We start from the raw sequence: 25533 nt of genomic DNA, 5'->3' as shown, positions 1-25533 counted from the left end.
GAGGGGGAGATTAGGAATGGGTCTAGACCAGGGAGTAGAGAGTTGTGTAACAGGACAGACAAACATAGACGGGGCCTCTGTAAGCCCAGGACCTACCGGAGGACCTTCCACTTCTTTCTGGGGTTAAAGACAGTTCAAAGTTCACTATCACACATCTCTTCCTTTAGGGCTTGGTTATGGATAAGTGTGTGTGTGTGTGTGTGTGTGTTTGTGTGATTTTTCCCCTCAGGGGACATTTGGCAATGTCTGGAGACATTTTTGATGCCACGACTTGGTGGGGGTGCTGCTAGCATCCAGCAGGTAGAGACCAGGTGTGCATCCTACAATGCACAGGACAGCCCCCATAACAGAGAGTCATCCAGCCCAAATGGCAAGCCCTGCTTTAGGGCCATTGTGATTCTGCTGGGGAAAGAGAACATGCCTTGCCCATCCCCCACCACATCCAATGAGGCATTTCCTGATGCTTTCAAAACTCCTTTAACAAAATACAAATTTTTTCATATCATAAGTACAGCTAAAAGCCTATTCAAAAATTTTCTGGGACTGGCCTAGTGGCATAGTTGTTAAGTTCTTATATTCCACTTCAGTGGCCCAGGGTTAGCAGGTTTGGATCCTGGGTGAAGACCTACACACCACTCATCAAGCCATGCTGTGGCAGCATCCTATGTACAAAATAGAGGAAGATGGGCACAGATGTTAGCTCAGGGCCAATTTTCCTCACCAAAAAAAAAGGGGGGGGCAATTTCCATAGTGGGCCTCTAGAGGAATGTGTTACAGTCAAAGTGAGCTAGAAAGATGGAAAGAGTATGAGTAAGGATGACATAGAATAAGATAATAATAAGACATTTAACAAGAGTTATCAGTTATTGAGTCCTTCCTGCACGTCAGTCCCTGGGCTGAACGTTTCCCATTTCCATGTGTCCTTGGTGTCAGCTGCCTGGTGGCTCAAGCTCTCCATCTCCACAGGTTGTACTTTGATGTTTACCTCGCAGTTACTTTAGTTTGGCTCCTCTCTCTGTGGGCAGTGCTGTGTGCCCCTGGGTGCACTGCTCCACCCCTCACTTAGGATATTGGGGACAGGGAGGGGCTGACATCTCTTCTGGTTACTTTTGTAATTCATATACCACAGAATTCAGTCATTTCAAGTGTACAATTCAATGGTTTTTAGTGTCTTCACACAGTTGTGCAACTATCACCACAGTCAACTTTAGAGCATTTTCATCACCCTAAAAAGAAACCCCACAGCCCTCAGCAGGCACGCCCGTTCTGTCTCCCCCTGCCTCCGGCAGCCACCAATTACTTTCTGTCTCCTTAGATTCATCTGCTCTGGACATTTCATATAAACAGAGTCATGTAACGTGTGGTCTTTTGTCACTAATTTCTTTCATTTAACAAGGTTTTCAAGGTTCATCCATGTTGTCGTATGTATCAATTTCTTTTCTTTTTCTTTTTTACTTCTTTTTTTTTCCCCCAAATAGTCCATCACGTGGATGTAGCACATTTTATTTATCCATTCTTCAGTAGATGGACATTTGGGTTGTTTCCACATTTTGGCTATTGTGAATAAAGCTGCTATGAGCATTTGTGTACAAGTTTTTGTGTGGACATATGTTTTCATTTATTTTGGGTTTTATTAATTTCCACTCCACCTAGGAATGGAATTGTTGAATCAGATGGTTTAATCTTTTGAGGAGCAGCCAGACTGATTTCTAAAGCATCTGCACCCTTTTACCTTCCCACCAGCAACGAATGAGGGTTGCGATCTCTCCACATCCTCGCCAACACTTGTTACTGTGTTTTTTTGATAACGGTCCTGGTTACTTTTGCTCTGTTGAAAAAAAATCTGCTCAGTTCTTAATCTCACATTTCACCCCGCGTCTGTTCTCTTCTTTCTGTGTAGCATCAACCCCAGAGTCCTTTTCGTCTTGTACGTGGTAGAGTTGAACAGATGATCTGGGGCTGACTGTGGGGTGGGAGAGGCATCACTGTACAGCACACGAGAGAACCTAAAAGGAAGTGTCAGTTTCTCTCAAGTTCCTCAGCCGTCGCGGACGGGAGGACTGTCTCCTCTTCAGGAGCTGGGGCCTCCTTCCTTATGCTGGTCCCCTCTCTCCCTCTGCTGCTCTTCACTTCTGGGCCCCCTGCCCACGCTCTAGGACTCCAAAGTCTTCCCATTCTATCACGCAGAACCATCGCACCCTCACCCACCAGCCTTGCCCTGGAGCTGTCTTACGACCCAAGACATCCCCCAGGCTGCTGAACTGCAGTTTCTCTGAGGGGGATTTGCCTTTCTTCCCCCCTGAAAAATTCCACATAATGAAAAGCAAAAAAGAACAAATGACTCAAAATCCCACCACTGACAAAGTTATGGGATGAAGAAAAAATCAGTCTCTCACCTCATCCCAGCCCGCTCCCTAAAAGTAGGCACGAGTAACTGTCTGGTGGGTATTTCCAAGAACTTCTATAAGCATGCACACATGTGCACAGCATAAATCATGCTAGACATGGCTCTACAATTCACCTTTTCACTTAAGATATGATGGCCATATTTCCATGTTTGCTTCATCCCTTTTAATGGCCTCCATGGTACGAATTTACCATAATGTTCTCACCCATTTTCCTAGTGATGGACGTTAGGTGGTCCCCAAGCACCCCCTATTACCAGCAGTGTTGTGGTGAAAGCCTTTGACAGGTCTCTTTCCTTCAGGGCTGGGATGAGGCAGGTGAGGCGTCTCAGGCACGCCCAGGCACCTGCTTGACCTGGAAGAGGAATGCCTCCTTGAAGTCTGCGCTCAAGGCACCTCTCTTGTCTCACCCTACTCCTGGCCCTATTACCTAGCACACTTCAATTTCTCTTAGCGATACGCGGAATGCAGTAGGGTTCTGATCTCCCCTTCGGTTATCTCTATTTATTGAGTCATTTAACCTTTCTTCAGTCAATTGAAATGGAACCTTATTCTATATTAAATTCTTACATATACATATATATATAGGCTTATTTCTGGGTTGTCTTTTTGTTCCATTAATCCATTTCTTCTCACTCTGCTAGAGTCATATATAAACATATTTTACTGCAGCACTGCTTCTCGCCCCAGCCCGGCTGACCCAGCCCTCAGAGCCAGTCTTTAACCAGAGGTGACGCATCCGGCTTGCGCACTTCCCTCTCCGACACGCCAGAGGCTGTTCACCTGGGAGACCTGCTGTGGATGCGGGACGGTGCGGCGAGCCATATTGTTTTGATGGTACCACACTATAGTAAGTTTTCATACACAGCAGGCCAAGATCCCATCACATACTAATCTTTTTCAACAACATCTTAGCAACTGTTGAAAATTTATTCTTCCATATGAATTTTAGAATCGTCGTGAGAGTTCCACCAGCATTTAAACAGACTTTTTGAAAGTCACGCATCAGATCCTATAATCCTTGGACCAGCCTGATGAAGTAGGTGCCACAGAGGAGGAAGCTGATGACAGAAAGTATGACGTAGCACAATACCTTACCGTACAGGAGGGAACAGAAACGCCAGGTGCAGTCAGTGAGGCATTTGACCCCAGAGCATGCTCTCCAAAGCCCTTACCCCTGCAGGAATGGGAATGAGGGCGCAGCTGCAGAGGTTTTGCGGGGCAGCCGTGATTACAGATCTCTGATGGCAAGACGGGTGCCTGCCGGACGTCCCCACTGTGGCACTCTGAAATCCACCACAGTGACCTTGTTGAGGCCATGCTTCCCAGGCTGCTCCCAGTCAAGGATTCCCCACAGCAGAGAGCAGACCCAGCTGAGTGGCCGAGGGCAGGTTTCGTCGTTCAAGTCACCGAGCTCCGGAGTTGTTGGAATGCTCAGCACATGTGAGGCTCAGGGCCCCGGTGGGCAAAACCTGGGACCCTGAGCCGTGGATCCAGGAACCACGGGATGGAAGCAGGAGCTGCCTTGCCATCCCTCCAGTGACACACTGGAGACTTTGTGCTTCCTGTCCCTGGAATTGTCGGCTGTCTCCAGGGCTGTAGGTCCTGGTGATGGCAAGGGAACCATTGAACTACAGTTCTGCGCCACATAACGATGGTTCAGTCAAGGACGGGCCGCATATACCACGGTGGTCCTGCATGATTACCACCATGTAGCCCAGGTGTGTAGTCGGCAGTACCATCTGGGTTTGTGTAAGTGCCCTCTATGATGTTCATACGACAACAAAATCACCTAATGATGCATTTCTCAGAACGTTGCCCTCATTGTTAAGTGACGCATGACTGTGTAAGTTATGGCTGCCACCAGGGCCCCTTGAACTTATATCCAGGGACCAGCAGGTGAAAATAAGAGCCACCATCCTGGCAGGAGGATGAAGGGCTCCTTTTACACAATAGGCAGGAGGATTTTTTGTAAAACTCAGAGATCCCCTTGGGTGCATCTTGGTACTTCCTGCCCCGTAGCTACTGTGAACTGAGAATCCGAACTGAGAAGGGAGTCAGGACCCTTCAGGAATGAGGTCTGGGTCCCATCACCAGGTAAGCCACCAGGATCTGCCAAGACCAGAGAGAAAAGCGAGGGGAAATCAGACTGGATGTTGGAGGAGGGAGAGGATGAAACTGAATTTGGCCCTGAGATCAGCTGCTGCTTTGGGGGCTGCACTTGGCCCTGCTAAGTTTCTTCTGAGTTTCTCTTGAGGAAGAGAGACATATGGGGCCATGAAGGGACTGCTACCTGAAACTGTGGGGAGAGGCAGATACGTGGCAGGTTTTGGATTGAATTATGTTCCCCTAAAAGTCATATGTTGAAGTCCAAACCCTGAGTGCCTCAGACTGTGACTATATTTGGAGATAGGGTCTTTACAGAGGTAGTTAAGATGAGGTCATGAGGATGGGCCCTAATCCGATGTGACCGGTGTCCTTAAAAGAAGAGGCGATTAGGACTCAGACACACACAGAGGGATGAGCAGTGAGGACACAGGGAGAAGACGGCCATCTACAAACCCAGGAGAGAGGAGAGAGGCCTCAGGAGCCCAGCCCTGGCGACACCTGCATCTCTGACTTTCAGCCTCCAGAACTGGGAGACAATACATTTCTGTTGTTTCAGCCCCCCAGTCTGTGGTATTTGTTGCAGCAGGTGTACCAAACCAACACAGGGCAGAAGGGGTGGACATGGGGCCCAAGAAAATGTTCCTGTCACATCTCCCACAGCAGGAGGTGTCATTGGCCTGCCCTGGCTGTGCAGAGCCTGAGATCCACCACAGAGCTCTGGGAGGCCTGTTCCCCAGATACGGGCCAGCAACTGTGGCTTCAGGGCTCCCCTGGCTTGGCGGGAAGTACGCGGCAGTGTCAGGCTTCCTCCCTCCTTTCTCTCCTGCGGAAGGTCAGGCCTACTACTCTGGTTCATGCTTCTTTTTTCTCTCCCAAATGTTTTCCCTACAAACTGCGCTTGCATGCCCATCCTCTCTCAGTACCTGCTTCTTAGAAGATCTGAACTATTAATTTTGAGCTCCCCCCATTTCACAGATGAGGAAATTGAAGCCCAGTTTAGAGAATTCTATCTGAGCCACATCTCTCTGCCTGTAAGCACCTGCCAAGATAGGCAGCCTTTTTGCAGGCAAGTTCTGTTTGTTCGAACTGTATTTCATAGTTCCTATTGTGAGAAAGATATCTTTCTAACTCTTACTGTGAGAATTTACTCTTAGATAATACATTCATATCTTCCTTCTCTGATTTATTCTCTCCTCGGCACTCATTGCTATCTAACCTCCTTACTGATTTCTCTTGTTTATTGTCTGACACATAAGCACTGCGTGAATGAGTGGATGACCTCAAAATCTCCCAGCCTCCCTGCTCCCAAAGCTGGACAGCAGAGGTCAGAGGGAATGTCTCCCAGCTTGGCATTTATCTCGCCTCATCCTCAAGTGCTGTGAACTTCTCTGGAAGCTTTTCTGCATTAGAAGCCCATGGGGGCCGTTTAGAATGAAAGAGTGAGTGAGCGAGTGAACTGGACCTCTGCGCTCCCCCTAGGTTGTGCTTGGACAGTTGGGCTGGGTGGGAGGATGAAAGCCTGGCAGCCCCGATGGCTAATTTTAGAGAGGTGATGGTAGCTGTCCCGATGGGCGGGGGGCTGGATTGTTTTCAGTGATTAAGGCAGCAGATAACCAAGGCTGAGTTCAAAGTACAGCGTGATGAGTGTGAGTCAGAACCGAGGCAGAAAACGGGTGCAGCGGGGCAATTATCCAGCTCGGCCGTTAGGAGAGGGTCAGGACGTCATTATGTTAAAAAAAAAAAAAAAGAAGAAGAAGAAAGAAAGAAAAAGCAAGCAAGCAAGCAAGAAAGGAATCCTGGCAGCCGTCCCCAAGACAGCACTGCTCACAGAGAAACGCCACGGGGGCTTGGAGTTGATGGTTTCAACAGCAAGGCCTCGTGCTGAGAAAATGGTCCTGGAGGCTGGGAGCGGAGCTGCGGCAAAGCTGGAGGGAAGGGAGGCCGTGCATCCTCGGGGAGCCACCGGCTTCTCCAGGAGCACAGCGTGCACTTGGGGCCTCAGAGGTGGGTGGGAGGCCCGGCTGGAGGAGACATCCGTGCTGGGTGGAGGCCACCCCTGTCCAGGGCCACCCGTGGCTGCACGGTGAAGAGGAAGCCCAAGTGCCTGGATCTAAGGGTGGGAGTGACAGCGCCTTCACGGCTCCCTCCCAGCCCGCTGAAAGGGATGGGCTGCTTGAGTACCTTCTGGAGTTCGGGCCTCTGTCCAGAACGTTACAGGGCAGCTTGGCTTTGGCTGTGGGCGCTTAGTGACACATTTACTTTCTGAAGTCAACGTGTGACAGGTTTACAGCACCGTACCGGCTTTTGGTGAGCTCCTGCATTACCAAGGTTATACGGAAATTTCTGCCAAATTAAACCCCTATACCTTCTAAAGATGCCTTAAAAAAAAAGTTTATTTTCAGATTTCAATAAAATTGCATGTTGCTGTTGGCAGGCCTTAATGTTTAAATGACAGTCTTAGATGGGATGATTTAAGGGGCATGATAGTAAATTAGAAATAAATTCATTCATTTATTCATTCTTTCATGGCATCCAGTGCCTATTAGATAAGGTAGTGGGAGAGTTGGAGAGCCAGTGGTCTGCCGTCGAGGAAGAAGATGTTATTGCCTGCCGAGGAGCAGGGGTCCTCAAAGATTCTTCCAGCTGTTCTGTGATGGGTTAGACACTGCAGGCACTGGCACATGTGGTTCTTGAGCACTGAAATGAGCCGAATCCAAATTGAGATGGACTGTCATGGTCACAAACTTGTTGGATTTTGAGGATTGAGCATGAAAGAAGAATGGAAAATATCTCATTAGTTATTTTAAATATTGACTAGATGTTCAAATGATAATATTTTGGTTACATTGGGCTAAACAAAATTTATTACTAAAATGAATTTCACCTGTTTCTTTTTACTTTTAATGTGGCTACTAGAGACGAAAATCACATACACGACTTGATTATGTGTTCACAGGGCTGTGTTCGCCCCTCAGAACTCTTTTCCACCTCCAACTTCCCGTGGAAACTTGAAGATATAAACTCTTTTAATGTTTAGGATAGACACAAAATACTATATACAAAGGAGCCTTAAAGAGTTTATCAACCTAGGGCTCTTTGTTGGGAAGTTGGGATGTTTTCCCCCCAAAGGTAAAACTTTAGGTAACAATGGGCGCAAATGTCAGGAGTTGGGATTGTGGAAACCGGTTGTCCACAGTGTGGAGTCTAGTCAAATAATTCCAGAGTGAACGTAGACGGATACTGAATGCGTGGAGAGAGGCCCTGCTCTAGAAGCAGGAAATCTGAGTTTTAGTGTTTTTTCTGCCACTTAGAGGAAGAGCTGAGAAAAAACACCACTTGTGAAAATGCAGTGTCTGTGCAGCTGGGAGTCCTGGGGACTGAACGAGTCTGCAGGCTCTGGGAGAGTGAGGGCAGATTAGAACATTGTTATTCAGATTTTATAAGAAAAGTAGAAATCCCTGAATATAATGTCCCTGAACCCCTGAGCAGGGAGCGCACCAGATTTAGGAAACACGTTAAAAAGTAAAACTAAGACAAACACACAGAAAGACTCGCTATTGTAGCCAAGGACCCCTTTTCTCGCACAAGGACTGAGCTGGAACACGAATTCCAGCCGATCAGTTTCCGGGCTGTCCCTCCCCCTGGGAGCTGGGGGTGGAATGACCCTCGGAGCTCCTGTGCGAGGTGTGTCAGCAGAAGCACACAGGATTATGTTGACAGGTGTCTGGAGGATTCCTGAGCTAAGAGTTAGTGCAGCCTGGGGGAAAATAGAAGGTCCCTCTTGGGTCTCATTTTGGAGTCATTAATCCAGACACTGTATTATTTCACTACATTCGATGGTCTTTTGGGTCTGATTTCCAATCCACAAAAATGAGGACATCAACACTAGGGATGAGAAAGCAAGCTAACGCCGAACACTGTGTAAAATTCAAGGGGCTTTCTTCCTGGAAAAGAGAGGAGTTTGGGTCAGTATCTTCTCCCACCTTGAGTTTCCTTTGGTGAAAGATTTAAGCCAAATTGTTGCTTTTACTTGAGTGGCACTGGTTATAAATACTTAAAGTATTTTCATTTTCATTTCATTTCATTCCATAGAGAATTTCATTTTCAGTGTGCGGGGTATCCAGCACGGAGAGTTCAGCTCACCATTTTCTCCTGTCCAACACGGAGAGGCCGTTCATACCAGATCATTCCATGACTCTCCAGTCGAGCTTCAACTCTGTCCTGCTTAGCTTGTGCAGTTGTGTAGTAATTTGAGTTAACTCATAACACATCCTTGTCTATTATGCTTCATGAATTAAAAAAAAAGGACAAAGGGTTTAGACAAATTATTTACTATATATTTTGAGAACACCACTGGGAGCCCCTGGGTTCTGTGGGGTGAGAGAATATCAGAGACAAAAGAGGAAAATTTTAATCTGGGGGAATTTTAATTTTAAATGTAGACATTTTAGATAAATACAAAGTAGAGAGGGCAATGTGTGTCACACTTTCTTTTTTCTTTCATCACAACTATTTTTCATCTTGATTGGTCTGGATGTTGAGGCGTTCCTGAGATTCTGCTGGGTCCACTTACACCTGCACCTACACCCTTCACTTTACTGGGAAACATTTGGACATGTGGGTGTATTTTTCATTTCTTGACCTTTTCTCTAGATGTCAACTCCTAACGTGTCCTAGTCAGCCTATCAACATTTATTCCCAGGAGATTCCTCTTAATAGTTCGGGTATTGGAGGCAGACAGTTGAGTGCAAATCTCATTTGTAAGCTCTGAGACCTTGGGCAAGTTCTCCACTCTTTCTAAACTCATCTGTTAAATAGGCGTAATAATGGTGCCAGCTCACAGGGCTGGGTGAGGATTAAAAGAGATTATGTACATAATGCCCTCAGCCCAGAGTCTGGCAGTCAGTAAGTCGTGGCTATATTTATTGTCTCTCCCTGCCAACCTCAGCCTGGCTTCATATAGAGCAGAGGGCCCGGGAGGCTGAGCCTGTGAGAAATGCAAATTCTCGGCTCCACCTCAGACATTCGCAATCAGAACCTCTGGCCTGGGGACTGGGCGCTCTGTGTGAGCGATTTCTTGGGAGACTTGCATCTCGGCCAGTCTGAGAGCGCCCATCTGGAGATCCCAACGTGTGACTCGCCCCCCGACACTCACCTTGCTCTCTCCCTGCCCCGCCTCATTCCTGGAACAGTCCGCGCTGCAGGTGTGGGAAGAAAGTAAGGTGGGTTCTGGGAATGGCTGTTGACTCAGTACTTCCGGACGGATAGGCCGAGGGTGTGGAGGGGACCGGCCCAGCCCCTCCTCAAGCACAGCCAGCAGCGAGGGGAAGGGAAAGGAATTTATGAGTCTGCCTGCAGGGAGCCAGGGAACATGAACTAGGCCCCTCGGTGCAGAGGGCCCAATCCTTTAGTCAAGGGGAAACAAGTCAGCTCTCGGATGCAAACGTGCCAGCCAGGGTGCCCCTGATGCTCCCTCCTACCAGATGCTCCCTCTCTCCCCTCTCACACCCCACCTCTACTGTTCACCCCGGGGAGGGTGTGCTGCCCCAAGACACTCCTGCCCCCGACTTCTCCAGCAAATGTCTGTTCTTAGCACAATCATTTTGTGTCATAGCTGACATATTTACATATTCGCCTCACCTGGGAAGTTGTAAGCTCCCTGAGGCCAGGATTTTATTCATTCGCTCAACCACTACTTACTAAATGCCTGTTATGGCTGGCCAGGCTTTTCCTGAGGGCTGGAGCTATGGCCGGGAACAAGGACCACACGGCCAGCACCCTAGTCCAGGCTACATCACCTGCCAGCCATGCTAACCCAACAGGCTCCTCACTGGTTTCCTTGTTTCGGCTCTCACTTCCTACTGCCCATTCCTCACGCATCCCCCAGAGAGCACTGACAAACTCAAATCACTTTACTTCCTGCTTAAAATCCCTAACGACTTTCGGTCACGTTTAGAATGGAATCCACACTTCTTTCCACGCCTATGATGCTCTGTATACTCATTCAGATTGTCTCTGCCAACTGTCTGCTCTCACCTCCTTCCTCACAGTTCCTCCAGCCTCCAACCCTGGTCCTGTGCAGCTCGGGCCCTTCCTCCTCTGGGATGCTGCTCCCTGGACCCACCGAGGCCTGCTCCTTCCTTCTCGTCTGATTATTCCGCTCACCCACCACATCATCCTGCTCTCCCACTCTGCTTTCATTTTCTCAGTAGTATTTATCATTGCCTAAAATTCTATCGTATTCCTATTATATTAACGATGCATTTTTCACTTGTTTCTATCAGTCTCCTCTAGAATTTAGAAGTTCCCTGGAGGCAGAAACTTCACTAGCCTGTTCCCTGTGCTGTTTCCAGTGCCTAGACTGTGGCTGGCAACCAGGAGGCACTCAGTAAACATTCGCTGAGTGAGCGAACCAGGGAACAGATGACTGGATTTGCAGTTGACAGAATCTCTTGGATTCTGGTCCTGGTGTCAATTCCTTTTTCCTCTGCTCCCTCGGAAGAGCTAGAGGCTTTTGAAATGTTCAGCAGGCTGAAAACATGATTCTCAGTCCTGAAGGTCGGTTAGGGTGTCAAGGACTGAGTCCTGGCGACACTGGCTGGCCCTCATGGAAGTCCTCCAGGATGTCAGGAAGGCACAACACGTGCTACAAAGAGCATTAAGGGAAATTCGCTATTGAATATTAGCCTGGGAATAATAAGAATAAACAGTCACTGGTAATTCTCTTACAGTACAGATACTACCTTAAGGGATTTTTTCAAAGTATTCTTTTTTGGGGGCCAGCCCGGTGGCACAGCAGTTAAGTTCGCACGTTCTGCTTCTCGGCAGCCTAGGGTTCGCTGGTTTGGATCCTGGGTGCAGACATGGCACAACTTGGCACGCCATGCTGTGGTAGGTGTCCCACACACAAAGTAGAGGAAGATGGGCACAGATGTGAGCTCAGGGCCAGGCTTCCTCAGCACAAAGAGGAGGATTGGCAGCAGATGTTAGCTCAGGGCTAATCTTCCTCAAAAAAAAAAAAAAAAAGCAACAAAGTATTTTTTTTTTCCTTAAAGATTGGGCACCTGAGCTAACATCTGTTGCCAATCTTCATTTTTTTTCCTTCTTCTTCTCCCCAAAGCCCCCCAGGACATAGCTGTAGATTCTAGTGCCTCTGGTTGTGCTATGTGGGATGCTGCCTCAGCATGGCCTGATGAGTGGTGTCATGTCCACGCCCAGGATCCAAACCGGTGAAACCCTGGGCCACCAAAGCGGAGCACATGAACGTAACCACTCAGCCACACGGCTGGCCCCACTCAAAACATTCTTTAAGAGTCCAGACAGCAACACAACATGAGTTTGCGTCAGGTTATTTGTCAGAAAGTGCCAAGTCTGGGCAGGTGAGTTTTCCAGAAAAATAAAGCATCAACCTTCTTAATCCTAAAACTAAAACACAAACTTGAAAGTCTTTTTGAGAAGGCTTTTTGAGAGAGGAAGGTCTCTGTCTGAAGTTAGAACAAAAGATGTGATCCCTGAGACTCTCACGTCCGAGTCCTCCTCTCTCTGTCATTTTCCTCTTTCTTCCTTCCTCTTTTCCTCACTTGTGACACGGAAATGTAAAAAGTTCCTTCTTGGCTCGTTGCTTTGAAGTCTCAAAGGGAAAAATAAACAAAGCTCTATCCTATTAGCACACTCCGTGTCTGACAGGTGTTCACTTAAACAATCAGACACACACACACAGAGGCCACCAAGGAGCTGACTTCCCACTTCCCAGCCCAGTGCAATTCTTCCTGATTTTTGCAGAACTCTTTATGCTTAGGTAATATAAAGAGATTTTTACAATTTACCATTATAACACATTGTCAAAAGGAAGCAAGGAGGGGCTGGCCCAGTGGCATAGTGGTTAAGTTCGTGCGTGGGCTCCACTTTGGCGGCCTGGGATTCCCGGATTTGGATCCCAGGCGTGGACCTACACACCACTTATCAAGCCATGCTGTGGTGGCATCCTACGTACAAAATAGAAGAAGATTGGCACAGATGTTAGCTCAGTGAAACCCTTCCTCAAGCAAAAAGAGGAAGATTGACAACAGATGTTAGCTCAGGACCAATCTTCCTCACCGCCCCCCTACCAAAAAAAAAAACAAAGGAAGTGAGGAGATGGAATTATTACCTCATCAGGAGAGTGTTTCTTTAGTCTAACAAAGAAACCATTTTCTTTGACATTTCTAGAAGCTTCTGAAAGAATTTTCCAAATTAACTCAAATTGCCAGTGGTCTGCTTCTGTCTCCTGACGACATCTTCCTTGGAAGAAGACTAAGGTTCTTGATTTCCTTCTACTCGAAGGTACTTACTTTTCAGAAGGACTTTGTACCTCCTATCAGTGATAATTCTTTCAGCTGCAAGTGACAAGAGATCTGATCTAAACAGGCGTAAGCAAAAAAGGGAATATGCTGTCTGGTATAACCAAGCAGTCCAGAGCAGAGCAGGTATGGCTGCAGGTATGGCTTCATGTATGACTTTATTCAAGCCTCAGATGACACTACCTCAGGCCACGTTGTCTCGTCTTTTCATGGGTCTCCTCCTACATACACGGTGGGCTCTCCCTTTGCAAGATGATTGTCAACAGCTCTCAAGGTGAGGGTCTCCTGGTTTCCAATACAGCAGAAAAAAGGTAAGATCTTTGGCTTGGCATTCCCAGGCAAAGTCTCATTGCATCTCATGGTCTTTGATTGGACCAAGAGCCTGTCCCTGAACCAATCATATGGCCAGGGCTATATGATATGCTGATTGGTTTAGACCCAGGTCCTGTGATCCACTCCAAGCCAGTCAACTCCCCCCGAAGCCAATGGACTGAGCCTGCGGGACTGGATGATCTGTGGGGGGATCTGGGGACAGTCACCCGGAGAAAAGAGAGGCTGGACAGCCAAAGCAGCAGATCTCTGTTGCTGACTAGCCACACTTTCATAGACAAGACAGACTAGAGGAAATGGTGGAATGGATATTATTTCTAAGGAATCCTATAAATATGTTCACACTTTCTTTTGAGGTAGATTTAGCCAGAAGTATAAGTTTCCCAACTGGCATATCATCAAAATTACTGGGGGATTTTGATTCAATAGGTTTGGGATGGGACTCTCTGAGTGTCATAACTCTGATTATTTTTAAGATGATCCCAGGTGATTTGGAAGACCAAATGGAGTTGGGCATCCTCTGGTGCACCCCTGTTTTTGGCAGGGCCAGCTCCAGCAAAGGGGTGAAGTAGGCCAGCTTGTCTGTCTGACCTCTGTCCCCACTGCCTGCAGAGTCAAGCCCAGCGCTCTCAGCCTCCTGAGGTCTGGACTCATGCAGCCTTTCTGGTTCATCTCTTGCTGTTCCTCGACACGTACTTTTCATTTGTCAGACTGGAAAAGTCGCTTACCCAAAAATGCTCTGTTCCTTTCCCACTCTCCTGTCCTTGCTTATGTCATTTTCTTCTGAAAGTCCTCATTTTCTACCTGTTGAAATCCTAACCATTATTGAAAACTCATCTCAAATTCATCCTCTTTGAAGTCTTTGCTGATCACCCAGCCGGGAGCAAACTCCTACCCTAGGTCCACATCTCGTAGGTTCTGTCTTGCACTGCAGTGTTTCTGTGTGGGCTTCACTTCCCCTTTCAAAACAATAAGCCCCTGGGGGACAGGGACTGTGCTGTCCCTTGAGTCCTGGATCTTCAAAGGTCCTACTATAGTGTTTTATTTGTAGGAGGCATTCAATTCATTTCTGTTGTTTGGATCAAAGTAGAGTGAATGGAACCCTCAGATCGCCCCTTCCTTCCTCCTTCTCTCTGCTTTGGCATTTAATCTTTACCAAGATGTCTGTCCTTGGAAAGCTCGAATGAAGTCCAGCCTAATTTGTTGACAAGGCCTTGAGATGTTACTTCTGCAGGGTTGCTTATGTTTTAAGAGGAGGTTGCTGGAAGACAAAAAATGTTAAAGTTGTAATGGTAAACAGAAGCAGAAGGAGAGACCGGGGTACAGAATTCAGGGACTCTCTCCTTTGTGAGAGCTCCTTCGTTTCCCGAATTAGCTCTATTACAAAGTGAGGGCAGATGCACATGACAATGAAAATACTAGACTAAAACTTAGGAGGACAGATAGAGATTCCTTTTTAAATAAGATAGGAAACCCAGAAATCATTTTAAAAGCAAAAAATTTGTATGGATTTGACTACCCAAAAAATTAGAAATATCTGCAGGGTGAAAATATACCTTAAACGAAGTTAATAAATGACAGAAGAAAAGATTGATAATATTTATAACCACAAAAGTTTACTACTTGATAAATTTTTACAATTTATTTGAGAAAGCTAATATCCCAACAGAAAAACAAGCAAAGGATACAAACAGGTGATTTATAGAAGAAGAAATACAAATGGGCAGAGCGTCAGAAAAGATGCTGAGTCTCACTGTAGGTAGGGAAACAAAAGTGAAATTAACCAGATGTCAGTTTTTAGCCATTCAATTTGCAAAATTTGAAACAATCCATAACATCCAGAGCTGGGAGGGTTGGTGAAATTGGCTTCTTATGCATTGCCGATGCGGGTATGAGTTGCTATAAATGTTTACCAAAGTCGTTTGGAAACATCTATAAAATAAGTGATGTTTATAGACTATGATTGAACCACTAATCCTATTTCTAGAGATCCAAGATATAGCTTACAAAATGAAAATACCAGGATGTAAGACTACAGGTATAAAGATTATTTCAGGTTTGTTTGAAGTGGCGACAAGAAAAAGAAATGCTGAATATGATCTCATCATAATATCACGAAGCTAATAAGAAGAATGATTTAGATCTCGTAGTATGTGGAGGGGGTGATGAGGATGATATATATTATATTACAGATTGGAATATCACTTTTATGAAAAAGTGATAGAGAAAGAAAACCCCTTCCATATGTGTTTATATTTCTGATGTTTATGAATCTGTAGAGAAAGGTGTGAAGGTTGCATACCAAACTGAGTACATTGTTAACTTAGGGGGATAGGATTAGAACTGGGGAGGCAGGCCTGCCCTTAGCATTGAGAGCTGGTGGGCCCGAGCAGAGAGGACAAATGGATGCTTGGCCTTGTCTGCTCCCCTGTTCTTCGCGCTAGCTCCCTTGTGTACCTGAAGAGACCTCATGCACACATGTGTTGGCACTGCAGTCTGCCTGCTCCCCACAAATGCTCCTGGAGTGTAGGGGTGCACTCACCCCGAGCCAGTCTGCCTTTGGGAGGACAAGGCCCAGAGGAGGCCCACTCTGGCGTTGAAAGTGGGCTTGAGGCCATTCAAGCAGGAAATTCTAGTATCCCTGCGCCCTGGAGTGCCGTCTAGAAGGAGACTCACACACTCTGGGTGGGTACATATCCTTGGTCCTGGAGACTCCTTGTTCCCCTGGTAAGGCTCAGCCTTCTAAAGCAGAGTGCTCAGGGCAGAGGCCCCAGTGGCCCATGTCTAAGGAGGAGAGGAACAGGGCAGTAGGGAAGATAATTAAATATTCTTCTTTATGTATATCTAAATTGTTCACCTATTACCATAAACATTCAGGAATTGAAAAAAAAATTTAAAAAGTGTCCCCTTAAACATTTTAGGCTGAAAACCGAAAATCTAACAGAGAAAAAGACACCCAGATAAATTAATCTCTAACGAGAAACATCAGGCGCCATGTGAGCGTGTAGGTAGGAGAAAGAGCTGAGAGCAACCACTATTTCCTCCCACCTCCTGACTCCGTCTTGCCATCCTAATGTGTTGATTTCCTGTAAAGCCAAGGGGCGTCCAAGGCAGGGAGTCAAGCACACATACCTACATGCACATTTTGAGGGGAAGGTGTCCATTAGGTTTCTCCATCCATCAAATATTTACTGAGGGCTCCTATGTGTCAGGCACTGTTTCTGGTGCTGCGAAAACAGCAAAGAATAAAATAACAAAGATCCCTGCCCTTATGGGGATAGACATTAAACAAGATAAATACAAAAGATGGTGTTAAAAAGCGCTAAAAATAAAACCAGGAGAAAGTAAGGGGAGAGCAGGGAGGCAGTTTGACATGGCATGGCCAGCAAGTTCTTACTGTGATGAACTATGAATCCAGATTTGTAGGAAATGAGGGGACCAGGCTTGGGTCAGGGAAGAAAACCAACTGAAGCGACAGATTTGTGCAGCTCACTCTTTTTCCCCTGGAATTGATTCAACAACAAGCCAGACATGAAAAAACATGGAGGAAACTTATCTGCATATTGGTAGGTGAAGGCAGCCAGTCCAAAAAGACTACATATTGTACAATCCCAGTTATATGACATTCTGTAACAGGAAAAACTATAGAGACAGTAAAAAGATCAGTGGTTGGAGGGGAGAGGGAAGACAGATGAACAGGTGGAGCCAGGGGACTTTCTGAGTAGTGAAATATTCTGCAGGATACTGTAATGGTGGCCACTTGAGCACACAGATTGAACCTTAACGTACGGAAAGTAATGAAAAAATCATTGAGAAGGTCAGAGGATCCCAGGAAGGAATGCAGACTGTGACAAGAGATTCTAACTATATTGAACATGTGTGAAACACCCTCACTGAAGGGAGCAGGGGAAAAGGTGCTACTCTAAATAATACTGGAAATGAGTAGAATCTGTAAGACTAAAAGGCAAAAGGAACTGTATATAAGCACTGTGCTCTAGTTGATAAACTTGTTTCCCACAGTGTTGCAGGTTAACAATACTGATGCTACTAGACACGTCTACTGGAACTGAACGTGAAATACACGGATGGTGGATGGTAGGAACCAGGTCTCTCACTTTTGGAGTGAGAATTTACAGAGAAGCAAGGGGAGGAGGCTAGAATGATCTATGTGGTAATAAATTAGAGTTGGAGACATCAGTGAAAAATCATGTTTAATTTAACATAGATGCAGATAGTTACATAAAGGAATATTTATGGGTATGTGATATGCATGGGTTGGTAGACCCACAGATATTTCTTTGTTCTGTCAGCTGACAGGGCCTAAAACAAAAGGAAAAAGGAGAAGATACCCTAGTATCAGCGAGCACAACTCGTGACAGATCTTGATTTCTAATGCCATTCTCCAATAAATGGAACCAGGGCTCCTTAGAGAAATAGGATTGGGGCAGGAAATATACAAGATGAGCCCGAGGCATCTTATAATGCCAGAAAGTAAGGAAGTGCTCCCCCTTCAAAAAAAAACTGATGGGGATGTGTCAAAGGGGCACAGGAGACAGCTAAAAGAACCCCAGCGGCTAACGCTGGAACAATTTGGGCTACAAAATAAAGTACTATTGGATTATAACCCAAAGTATAAAATAAATATCCATGAGTCCATACTGATATAAATAAATGATTGAACAAATAAATAAGTCGGGGAGGATAGACACATCTCCATGCAGAAGAATACTTCACCCTCAGGGAGTTGGAGCAGAACTGTCCACATAAGGTCCAACCTCCTTCCAAAGCGTAGAGTATGGAAAAGGGGCAAAAAGAGACATTACTGTGAATTGCCAGGGCCTCCCCGGGGGTGGGATGCAAGGAGAGGCCAATAATTTAGGGAGCCTTTCTCTCCAGTGTAGGGGTCGAGTCCCACTAACCTCGTATCTGTCGGCCCTTGATACACGTGTGCCTGGGATGCGGCAGGACCGGCACACCCTGCCTACTGAGGAGATACAAGGTACTGGGTGGGTGAGGGTGACAGGGACCGTGGTTTTTGTGCACAGAGGGGCAGGTGGGGTTTGGAGGGAGCCACACTCCAGCCTGAGGCAAGAGCGGAGACTGGTGGCTGGCTGGGGACAGAGGGGTGGCAGGATCCTGGGGCAGCCAGCATTCTCAGGCTGGTTCTCCCTTCCTGGTCGTGCCTGGGACCAACCTCCTTCCAAAGAGCAGGGTATGGGAAAAGGGGAAAAAGACACTTTTTAATGGAGAAACCTGACCAAGATGACTTCAGCCACGTGATCAAGGTCAGCATCAACAGCGATGAATCACGTTGATAGTATGTACTCTTGATACAATGTGATGAGAATGGCATTTTACCTCTGTGGTCTTCCTCCCAAGATCTATATTCCCTGTCTAACATCAGACAAACACAATTGAGGGATATTCTACAAAATACCTGACCAGTCCTCCTCAAAACTGTCAACGTCATCAAAAACAAGGGGAGTGAAACTGTCACAGCCAAGAGGAGCCTAAGGGGACATGATTACTAAATGTAATGTGAGATCCAGAAATAAAACCCAAAAACCTATGGGAAATTCAGGGAAAAGCGTAGGAAATCTAAATAAAGTTTGAACTTTCATTAATAATAATGTATCAATATAACAGTCATTATACAGTGTATATACACATACAACAGTGTTGCTTAACGATGGGGACACATTCTGACAAGTGTGTTGTTAGGCAATTTCGTTGTGCGAACTTACGCAAACCTAGATAGTACAGCCTACTTCACACCTAGGCTAAAGGATGCTGATCTTATGGAACCACCATCGTATATGCGGCTCCTCATTGACCGAAGCGTCGTTCTGTGGCACATGACGGTAGTTCATTAATTGTAACAAATGTACCATGCTAAAGTGAGATGTTACTCATGGGAGAAACTGGGTGTCGGGTATACGGGAATTCTCTGTACTATCTTCTTCAACTCTCTGTAAATCTAAAACTCTTCTAATAATTAAAGTCTATTATATATATATAATATATATATATAATATATTATTAAACTCTAAAATGACAATCATGGCTTTTAAACCCTAGTTTTGTTCAAGGTAATATAGCTATGAGCTTTCATGCACACGCACACCAGAAAGGCATGGCTAGCATTTGGAAGCTGGTGCCTGTGGCTCTTCCCAGGCCTCCGGGCCTGGGTCATTCTGTAGCTTCTGGAGGCTGTCGAATAAGAAGGGGCTCCCGGAACACAATGACCTCAAGACAGCCCCTGGGAACCTCCCCTTAGACCCTTACCTTCCAGAATGATGGATGAGGAAGGCTCAGCCACGCCTTCTGGAAGTGGGTATTTACTAGTAAGGTGCAGGCTGCCGTAGTGGGGTATAGACGGTTACCCCGGAATGTGTGAAGTTCCAGCCTAAGTCTGTTATTTGAGAGCTAGTCTTTGAACACTAAAAATTCCGCTGGCTTCGGGTAATTCTATTTTCTATCTTCCAGGGGAAACTGTCAATCATTTACATTGTACAGCTTTGGGTTATCTAATAACTCTGGATTTTCTGCTCTAAGGAAGGGGAGCAGGAAAGTGGCTTTTTGTATTTAAAGGAAAAAAAAGTCACTGCTCCTCTCGGTTGTGTGTCTGGGGGCCGGGGGGTGGGTCTCAGAAGCTGGCCCTGGCGCACAGGAGGGCACCTTCCTGAGGGTTAGGTAGAAGTTAGGTGGAGGCAGAGGTGTGTGGGAGAGCTGGCCTGGAGCACAGAGGTGCTGGAGTTCTCCTTTCTCCGAGCGAGTTATTGCTTGCATAGATGGCCAGGTAAAGCAAGGAGAGACAGCTATGGGGCGGGCGGCAGACCCCTCACCCTCCCAAAGGCAGTTCTCGAAGGGCTAGTGCTTGTTCGCCTTTAAAAAGGAACTGAAATGCTCGGAGCATTTTTGAGTGACTCACACCAGCTTGGTGTATTTGTAAACATCTTTCCTTGGAGACATTTAAACAGGAACCTGGAAAGTCTCTTTCCCCGACACATTGAACTAGCGGTTGAATTCTGCTTCTGGGGAAAAGCAAAAGATAGATTACTGATTTCCAATCTCCTTCGAGGTGGTACGCGAAAACCATCGCCCTGCCGGTGAAGGAGGCGCCAGAGAGAAATTAGGAGAGGGGCCGTGTAACTGCGGTCCATCACAGCACTGAGTCCTCTGGCAGAGGGGACCGCCGCCTTTGTGCAGCCCACTCCTCGATCTTGACATCCCCCCTCATCTCATCCCATAGTGCTCGGGCCATTTTTAAATGCTTCTGGAGCCTTTTTTTGCTGCCAAAATGAAATGTGAGCGAGCAAAGACAGGAGCGCGAACGCCCTTCGTGGGGTTACGCTGCCTGTTCTGCTTTCTCATCTTTCGTGGAAGGCTTGCCTTGTGCATCGGCTTTGTATATACTGTACATTTGATGGTTTTCTCTCTTTTTCTGATTCTTTAACGAATTTTCTCTCTCAGTTCAAGGAGGTGGTTGGTAGGTCAGACCTCTCATTTTGTGGAGTGGTCTGGTGAGGACGGGGGCGGTCAGGGTGCGGGCTGAGGTCTGTGAGGGTGCACATGCAGGACCCGCTTTCTTAGGGGGCTCGGGCCAGCAGGGTGGGTGGCAAGGCAGACCTGGGCGGACAACCAGGAACGAATGAGCTGGCTACAGAGGCTTTTCTTTCTCTCACTTCTCTTTTCCCAAGTGTGAACATGTTTATGTTACACTGTGAGTTGGGCAAAGCTGTGGTTTCTCCTAATTCCTCGTGTGATTTCCAGACATCATGGTCCTTTGCCTGGCGGGCTGAGTTCCCTTCCCTCAAGAGACTCTTGGATTGAATGAATTCCTGCTTTCAAAAAAGAATTGAAGGAAAGAAAGAAAGAGAAAGAAAAAGAAAGGGAAAAAAAGTGAAAAAATCTGCATGTGGGGTGATGCTTGTGTGTGGAAATGCTTTGTTTCCACATGGAGTTATGTTTTAAGTCGAAGAGTTAGAGAGCAAGGAAGGACAGAGTTTTCCCCTTCTTTCCCCTCTTCTCTCTCCTTCTCTCCCCCTCTCCCCTCTTCCTCTCCTCTCCTCTTCCGCTTTCTCTTCCTCTCTCTCTCTCCTCCTTCCTTCTCCCCGTCTTTCTCTCTCTTCTCTCTCCTCTTTTCATTTGAAACAATTGGAAGTTTGCCCATCCAGACAAAGCTGGCTTAGGGAGAAAAAGCTCAGGGAGGAAGCAATGTGAGGAGACTGGAAAGAGCAAGAATCTGGACACACTTTGATCCCCAGCTCTTAAACTGGGAGAGGAAGATGCCGTTTTCCTGCTCCTGGCGGGGGTCTGGGTGGAAGGGAGTGCCATTTGCCCTGCTGGCTCTTGGGTGGCCCGGATAGGAGGCTAGCCGTCCGTGAGCTGTCCTGCCACATGGCAGCTGGCAGGAGCCTGCGCCCCCGCCGCCGGAACACAGGCCCGCACTGTGAGGGATTAGGTGGAACATATGCACGTAAGATGCTTATGGCTTTTTCCAGACAGAAGGCCACTTTCCAGCCTGAGGAGCAGCTTGGAGGAAACAGGGTAATTAGATAGAGTCTCACGCTGGGAGGGACAGAGAGCTCAGCTGAACCTGATGCTTTCATCTCCGCCCTGCCTCCGCTGCCTTCTCATCCTTTTTTTCTCTTTTCCCTCTTCTGTTTTCTTCCATCTACTTCCTGTTCACTTGTGTCCTTCCTGACTTGTCCTCAACTTCTTTTCCTGGTTCCTTTTCCTCTTTTGTTTCTTCTCCTGTTCGCTTTCCTCTCATCCCTTCTTTTCCTCCGTCCTTTCTTTGACTTTCTTCACCGTACTCTTCATGCTTCTCCATGTTTATTGCAGCTTTTTTTCTTGACTCATCTGTCAGCTGAAATTCTCACGGAGACAAAAGGTAAGCTGTGTCACTGAAAACCACTGCATGCCTTCATACGGCTTTGAAGAGCCAGTGCTGCTAGAATACTGAAGCAGCAGCTGCTCCCACTGAGAGAGTTTTACTATTAATGTTTGGTCAGCCCAGCTGAGCAGCATGATGGTTTCTGTCTTGCAGATTGGGAGGCCCAGGCTTAGGCCCCAGTTTTGTACAAGGTCACCCTAAATGTTAGAGTGTGGAGTTGAATCCAACTCCGTTCCATTCTGGTTTCCCTTGCTTTATAGGGCCTTTAGGATGGTGGATTAAAGTGGCCACGAATGTTGGGTGGAGGAAGAGTGTGTGGTTCGATTCCAACTTTAGCATGTGCCAGAGTCACCTGCTGGGCCCCACCCCAGAGTTTCTTCCAGTTCAGATCTGGGGCAGGGCCTCAGAATATGCATTTCTAACAGCTTCCCGTGGGATGCCGCTGCTGCTGGCCTGGTGACCACACTTTGAGAACCACTGGTCTGAAAGGCATCAACTTTAGGATTAGGTGGCTGGTCAGGGCTCAACCCAGGTGGCAGGTGACATTTTCTAGACCCTGACATGAGTGCAGGCTGGGGGTAAATGGAAGTACTTACATAGTTTAGCCCTGTCTCGTTTCACAAAGGACTTGTGATTGCCTTGTTCACAATATAAAAATGATGAACAGTCGAAGTCAAATGAAGGGAAAATGAAGATAGGAGTTTAGCAAAAATAGTTGGAATCCAATGAGGATAATTTTCCCTCTTGGTTGGCCGAGTTATATGGACTTCTCTTTCTTTTCCTGGTTAACCACATCCTGTGTTCATTTTGGGAAGAGGACCCTTGAATTTTATCCCTTGAATAAAATTCTCTTCTTCCCAGACTGCCTTGCAGAGAATGTCTTCTTCCTACTTAGACAATTTAGAAGGTATGAGCTGATTGATCTTTATCTTTTTATGTAACCTGTAAAATTTGGAAAAATGACAATTATACAGGATATATTAGTAGCTATCACTTGCTTGTCACAGAGAAGAAATGTAGTAGGACACCCACAGGAAAGCTAGAATGGGATTCCTGTCTTCCAAACAACTTAGTTTGCAGAAAATGATGTACAAGAGAATAATTACATCCTTTAGCAGAGTTCAGTGATTCTAAATGTAGCAAGTCACAAAAAAGAAAAGTCAGAGTAGGTTGATGAAGGCACAAAAGAATGAAATTTAATTTGATAGATAAAGAGGAGGAAAAAAACTGAGAAAATTTTAAAGGGTTTTACCATAATTCAGCGATAAAAGTATAACTTCCTATAAACAAAAAACCCAGGCGTTTTATTTGACACATATCCAGCTGTGGCGTGGTGAAAACGAGAACTGAGTTTGCCATCGGAAAACTTGGACTGAGTTTTAGATTTGCCGCTTACTACTGTGTGACCTTGTAGCAGTCATTTAAACCTCTTTAAGTCTCGGTTCCTGCAGAAATAAAATGGGGATTTCCAGGATCTGTCTGTATCAACAAAGCTTCTGTCAGGAAACCAGAAACTAATACTGTCTGAAGCGAAAGAGCATTTAGACTGGGAATTAGGTGATTAAAAACCATAGCAAAGACGGGGAGAATAAGAGTTGGGAGGCATCCCACCAGCTTTTGGTTTGCTGGCGTGGCTGTGAGCGTCAGGAAGTTGCTGCTTCCACCCAGAGCTCGAGAACCCGGCTAGTGCTGGCAGGGCCATGCAGGGACCTCTGGCCCCAGCAAAAGCTCACATTTACCAAGGCTGTGTGTTGGCTGCTGCTACTGCTAGAGGAAGAATGCCTTCCATCTCCCTTCTGCCTTCCAAATCTTGCACAAGGGCATCATATTGGCAGAAACTACACTGGAATCCAGTTGGCAAGGTAGTTGAGAAAGTGCCGTTCCCAGGCTTCTCGCCCTGAGAATTGAGGAAACAGTGAAGAAGGGAGGTAGAGAAGAGAACACATGCCAACAGACAACATTCAGCCCACTGACTGAAAGGGTAATTGAAAGTTGTGGGTTGCAACCCATTAGTGGTTGTGAAATCATTTTAGAAGGTTACAGCCAGCATTAAAAAAAGTCAAATGGGTAAAACAGAAAATAACACAGTGTGTTGCATAGAGTAATATTTGAGCGTGCTTGTGTGTGATACATACACTGGGTCAAGATGTATAAGGGTCAAAAACGTTTGAAATCCACAGAATAAAGAGTCAATTAAATGAAACCATTTGTGCACATTGTAAATTGTAAAGTGCAAAGCAAAATTATGAATTAATAACATGTTTGCCTCTCCTGGGGCCCGTTTTCTATTTTTACGCCACCTCATTGTTCCATCTCTGTAGTTTTAAGACACGACGTGTCTGCCCTGGTAAGTACATTCAGGATTCCCCCACACTCGTGGATACACACAAAGTTAACCAAAGGGGACAGAAAATACAGATTAGTATGTCAAAGGAAAAAAAAGAAAGAAAAACTGGTCTTGGTGTTTGATTTCTGTAAGGCCCAGCCTAGCTTTCCTGGCATGCTTAGTCAGCAAAAATGGCTGCTGGTACTTGGCTGGGGAGAAAGAAGCTGAATGAGACGTGAAACAGCTTTTAAAAGATGCACTGAACACCTTACTCATAAGAACGGAGTCTCTTTCCAGATTGAAGGACCTCCCCACTCAGACAGCAGATTCCTTCGGTACCTTCATTACCAATATCTGGAAACTGAAATAATTCTCCAGAGTCGAGTTCATACTTCAGCGAAAGCGGGCTTTGAAATTTTATGCACTGAAAAACCATTGTCGGCTCTTTCCCTGTAGACCACATTATTTCGAGGATTTTCATATCTTGGGGAATGGGTTGAATTTCATTTTGCTCAAGGGTAAATGAAATTTCAAACTGGGTACAAACTCAATCATTTAATTTTTTTCTGGTTTAGAAATTCCTCCTTATCTCTCCTTCCCTGTACTCCCTCCTTTTTAAATTGCTTGTAAGAGGCAGTCCATGATAGAAGAACTGGTTTTTCCTGGAATCGCGAATACGTAATAAAAAGAACACCATTCACTCCAAACAATTTACTGGTTGTTCTCTGAGCCCCCTGGGAGGCGGGCGAACGTTGCAGCTCTTCTCTTTATAGCAGAGGATGGAAGACAAGGTGATAGGATCCAGGTCCCTGCCAAGTAGGAATTCAAAACCAAGCCGTGTTTTCTCTATAGGGAACAGCCTTTTCTGCCTCCCACTGACTCAGGTGAACAGAGAGCTGCCCTCAGACCAGGGCTGTGCTTATCAAAATGTCCCTGTGGTTTCTGTGCTGGTGTTTGTCCCCAGGTGGTAGGGAGGCCAGGAAATGAGAACTTACTCTTCCTGCCACCCAGGAGAGCTGGAGAATTATTAAGGGAGGCGTGGATGGGGGAATTGTGGGCGGCAGGATGGGGGTTATTTGGGGAGGGTATGAGCTGTGTAAAAATAATTGGCAGCACTGAGAAAAA

The 25533-nt window shown here is 46.3% G+C and overlaps 1 long non-coding RNA gene across 1 annotated transcript in view; it reads left to right on the top strand.

Annotated features, from left to right (window-relative positions):
- The first annotated feature begins 9577 nt into the window (after positions 1 to 9577).
- LOC139077234 (uncharacterized) overlaps positions 9578 to 25533 on the top strand; it is a 34574-nt gene continuing 18618 nt past the window's right edge. Inside the window, exons 1-2 of the long non-coding RNA XR_011529563.1 lie at positions 9578 to 9736; positions 12723 to 12836. This is a non-coding gene — a long non-coding RNA (uncharacterized lncRNA). The remainder of the gene's footprint in view (positions 9737 to 12722; positions 12837 to 25533) is intronic.

This window comes from Equus przewalskii, chromosome 19 (genome assembly GCF_037783145.1).
Source record: "Equus przewalskii isolate Varuska chromosome 19, EquPr2, whole genome shotgun sequence".
Classification (NCBI taxonomy): Eukaryota; Metazoa; Chordata; class Mammalia; order Perissodactyla; family Equidae; genus Equus; species Equus przewalskii.
The sequence above is the reverse complement of the archived record's forward strand: the minus strand, read 5'-3'. Positions and strand labels throughout refer to the sequence as shown.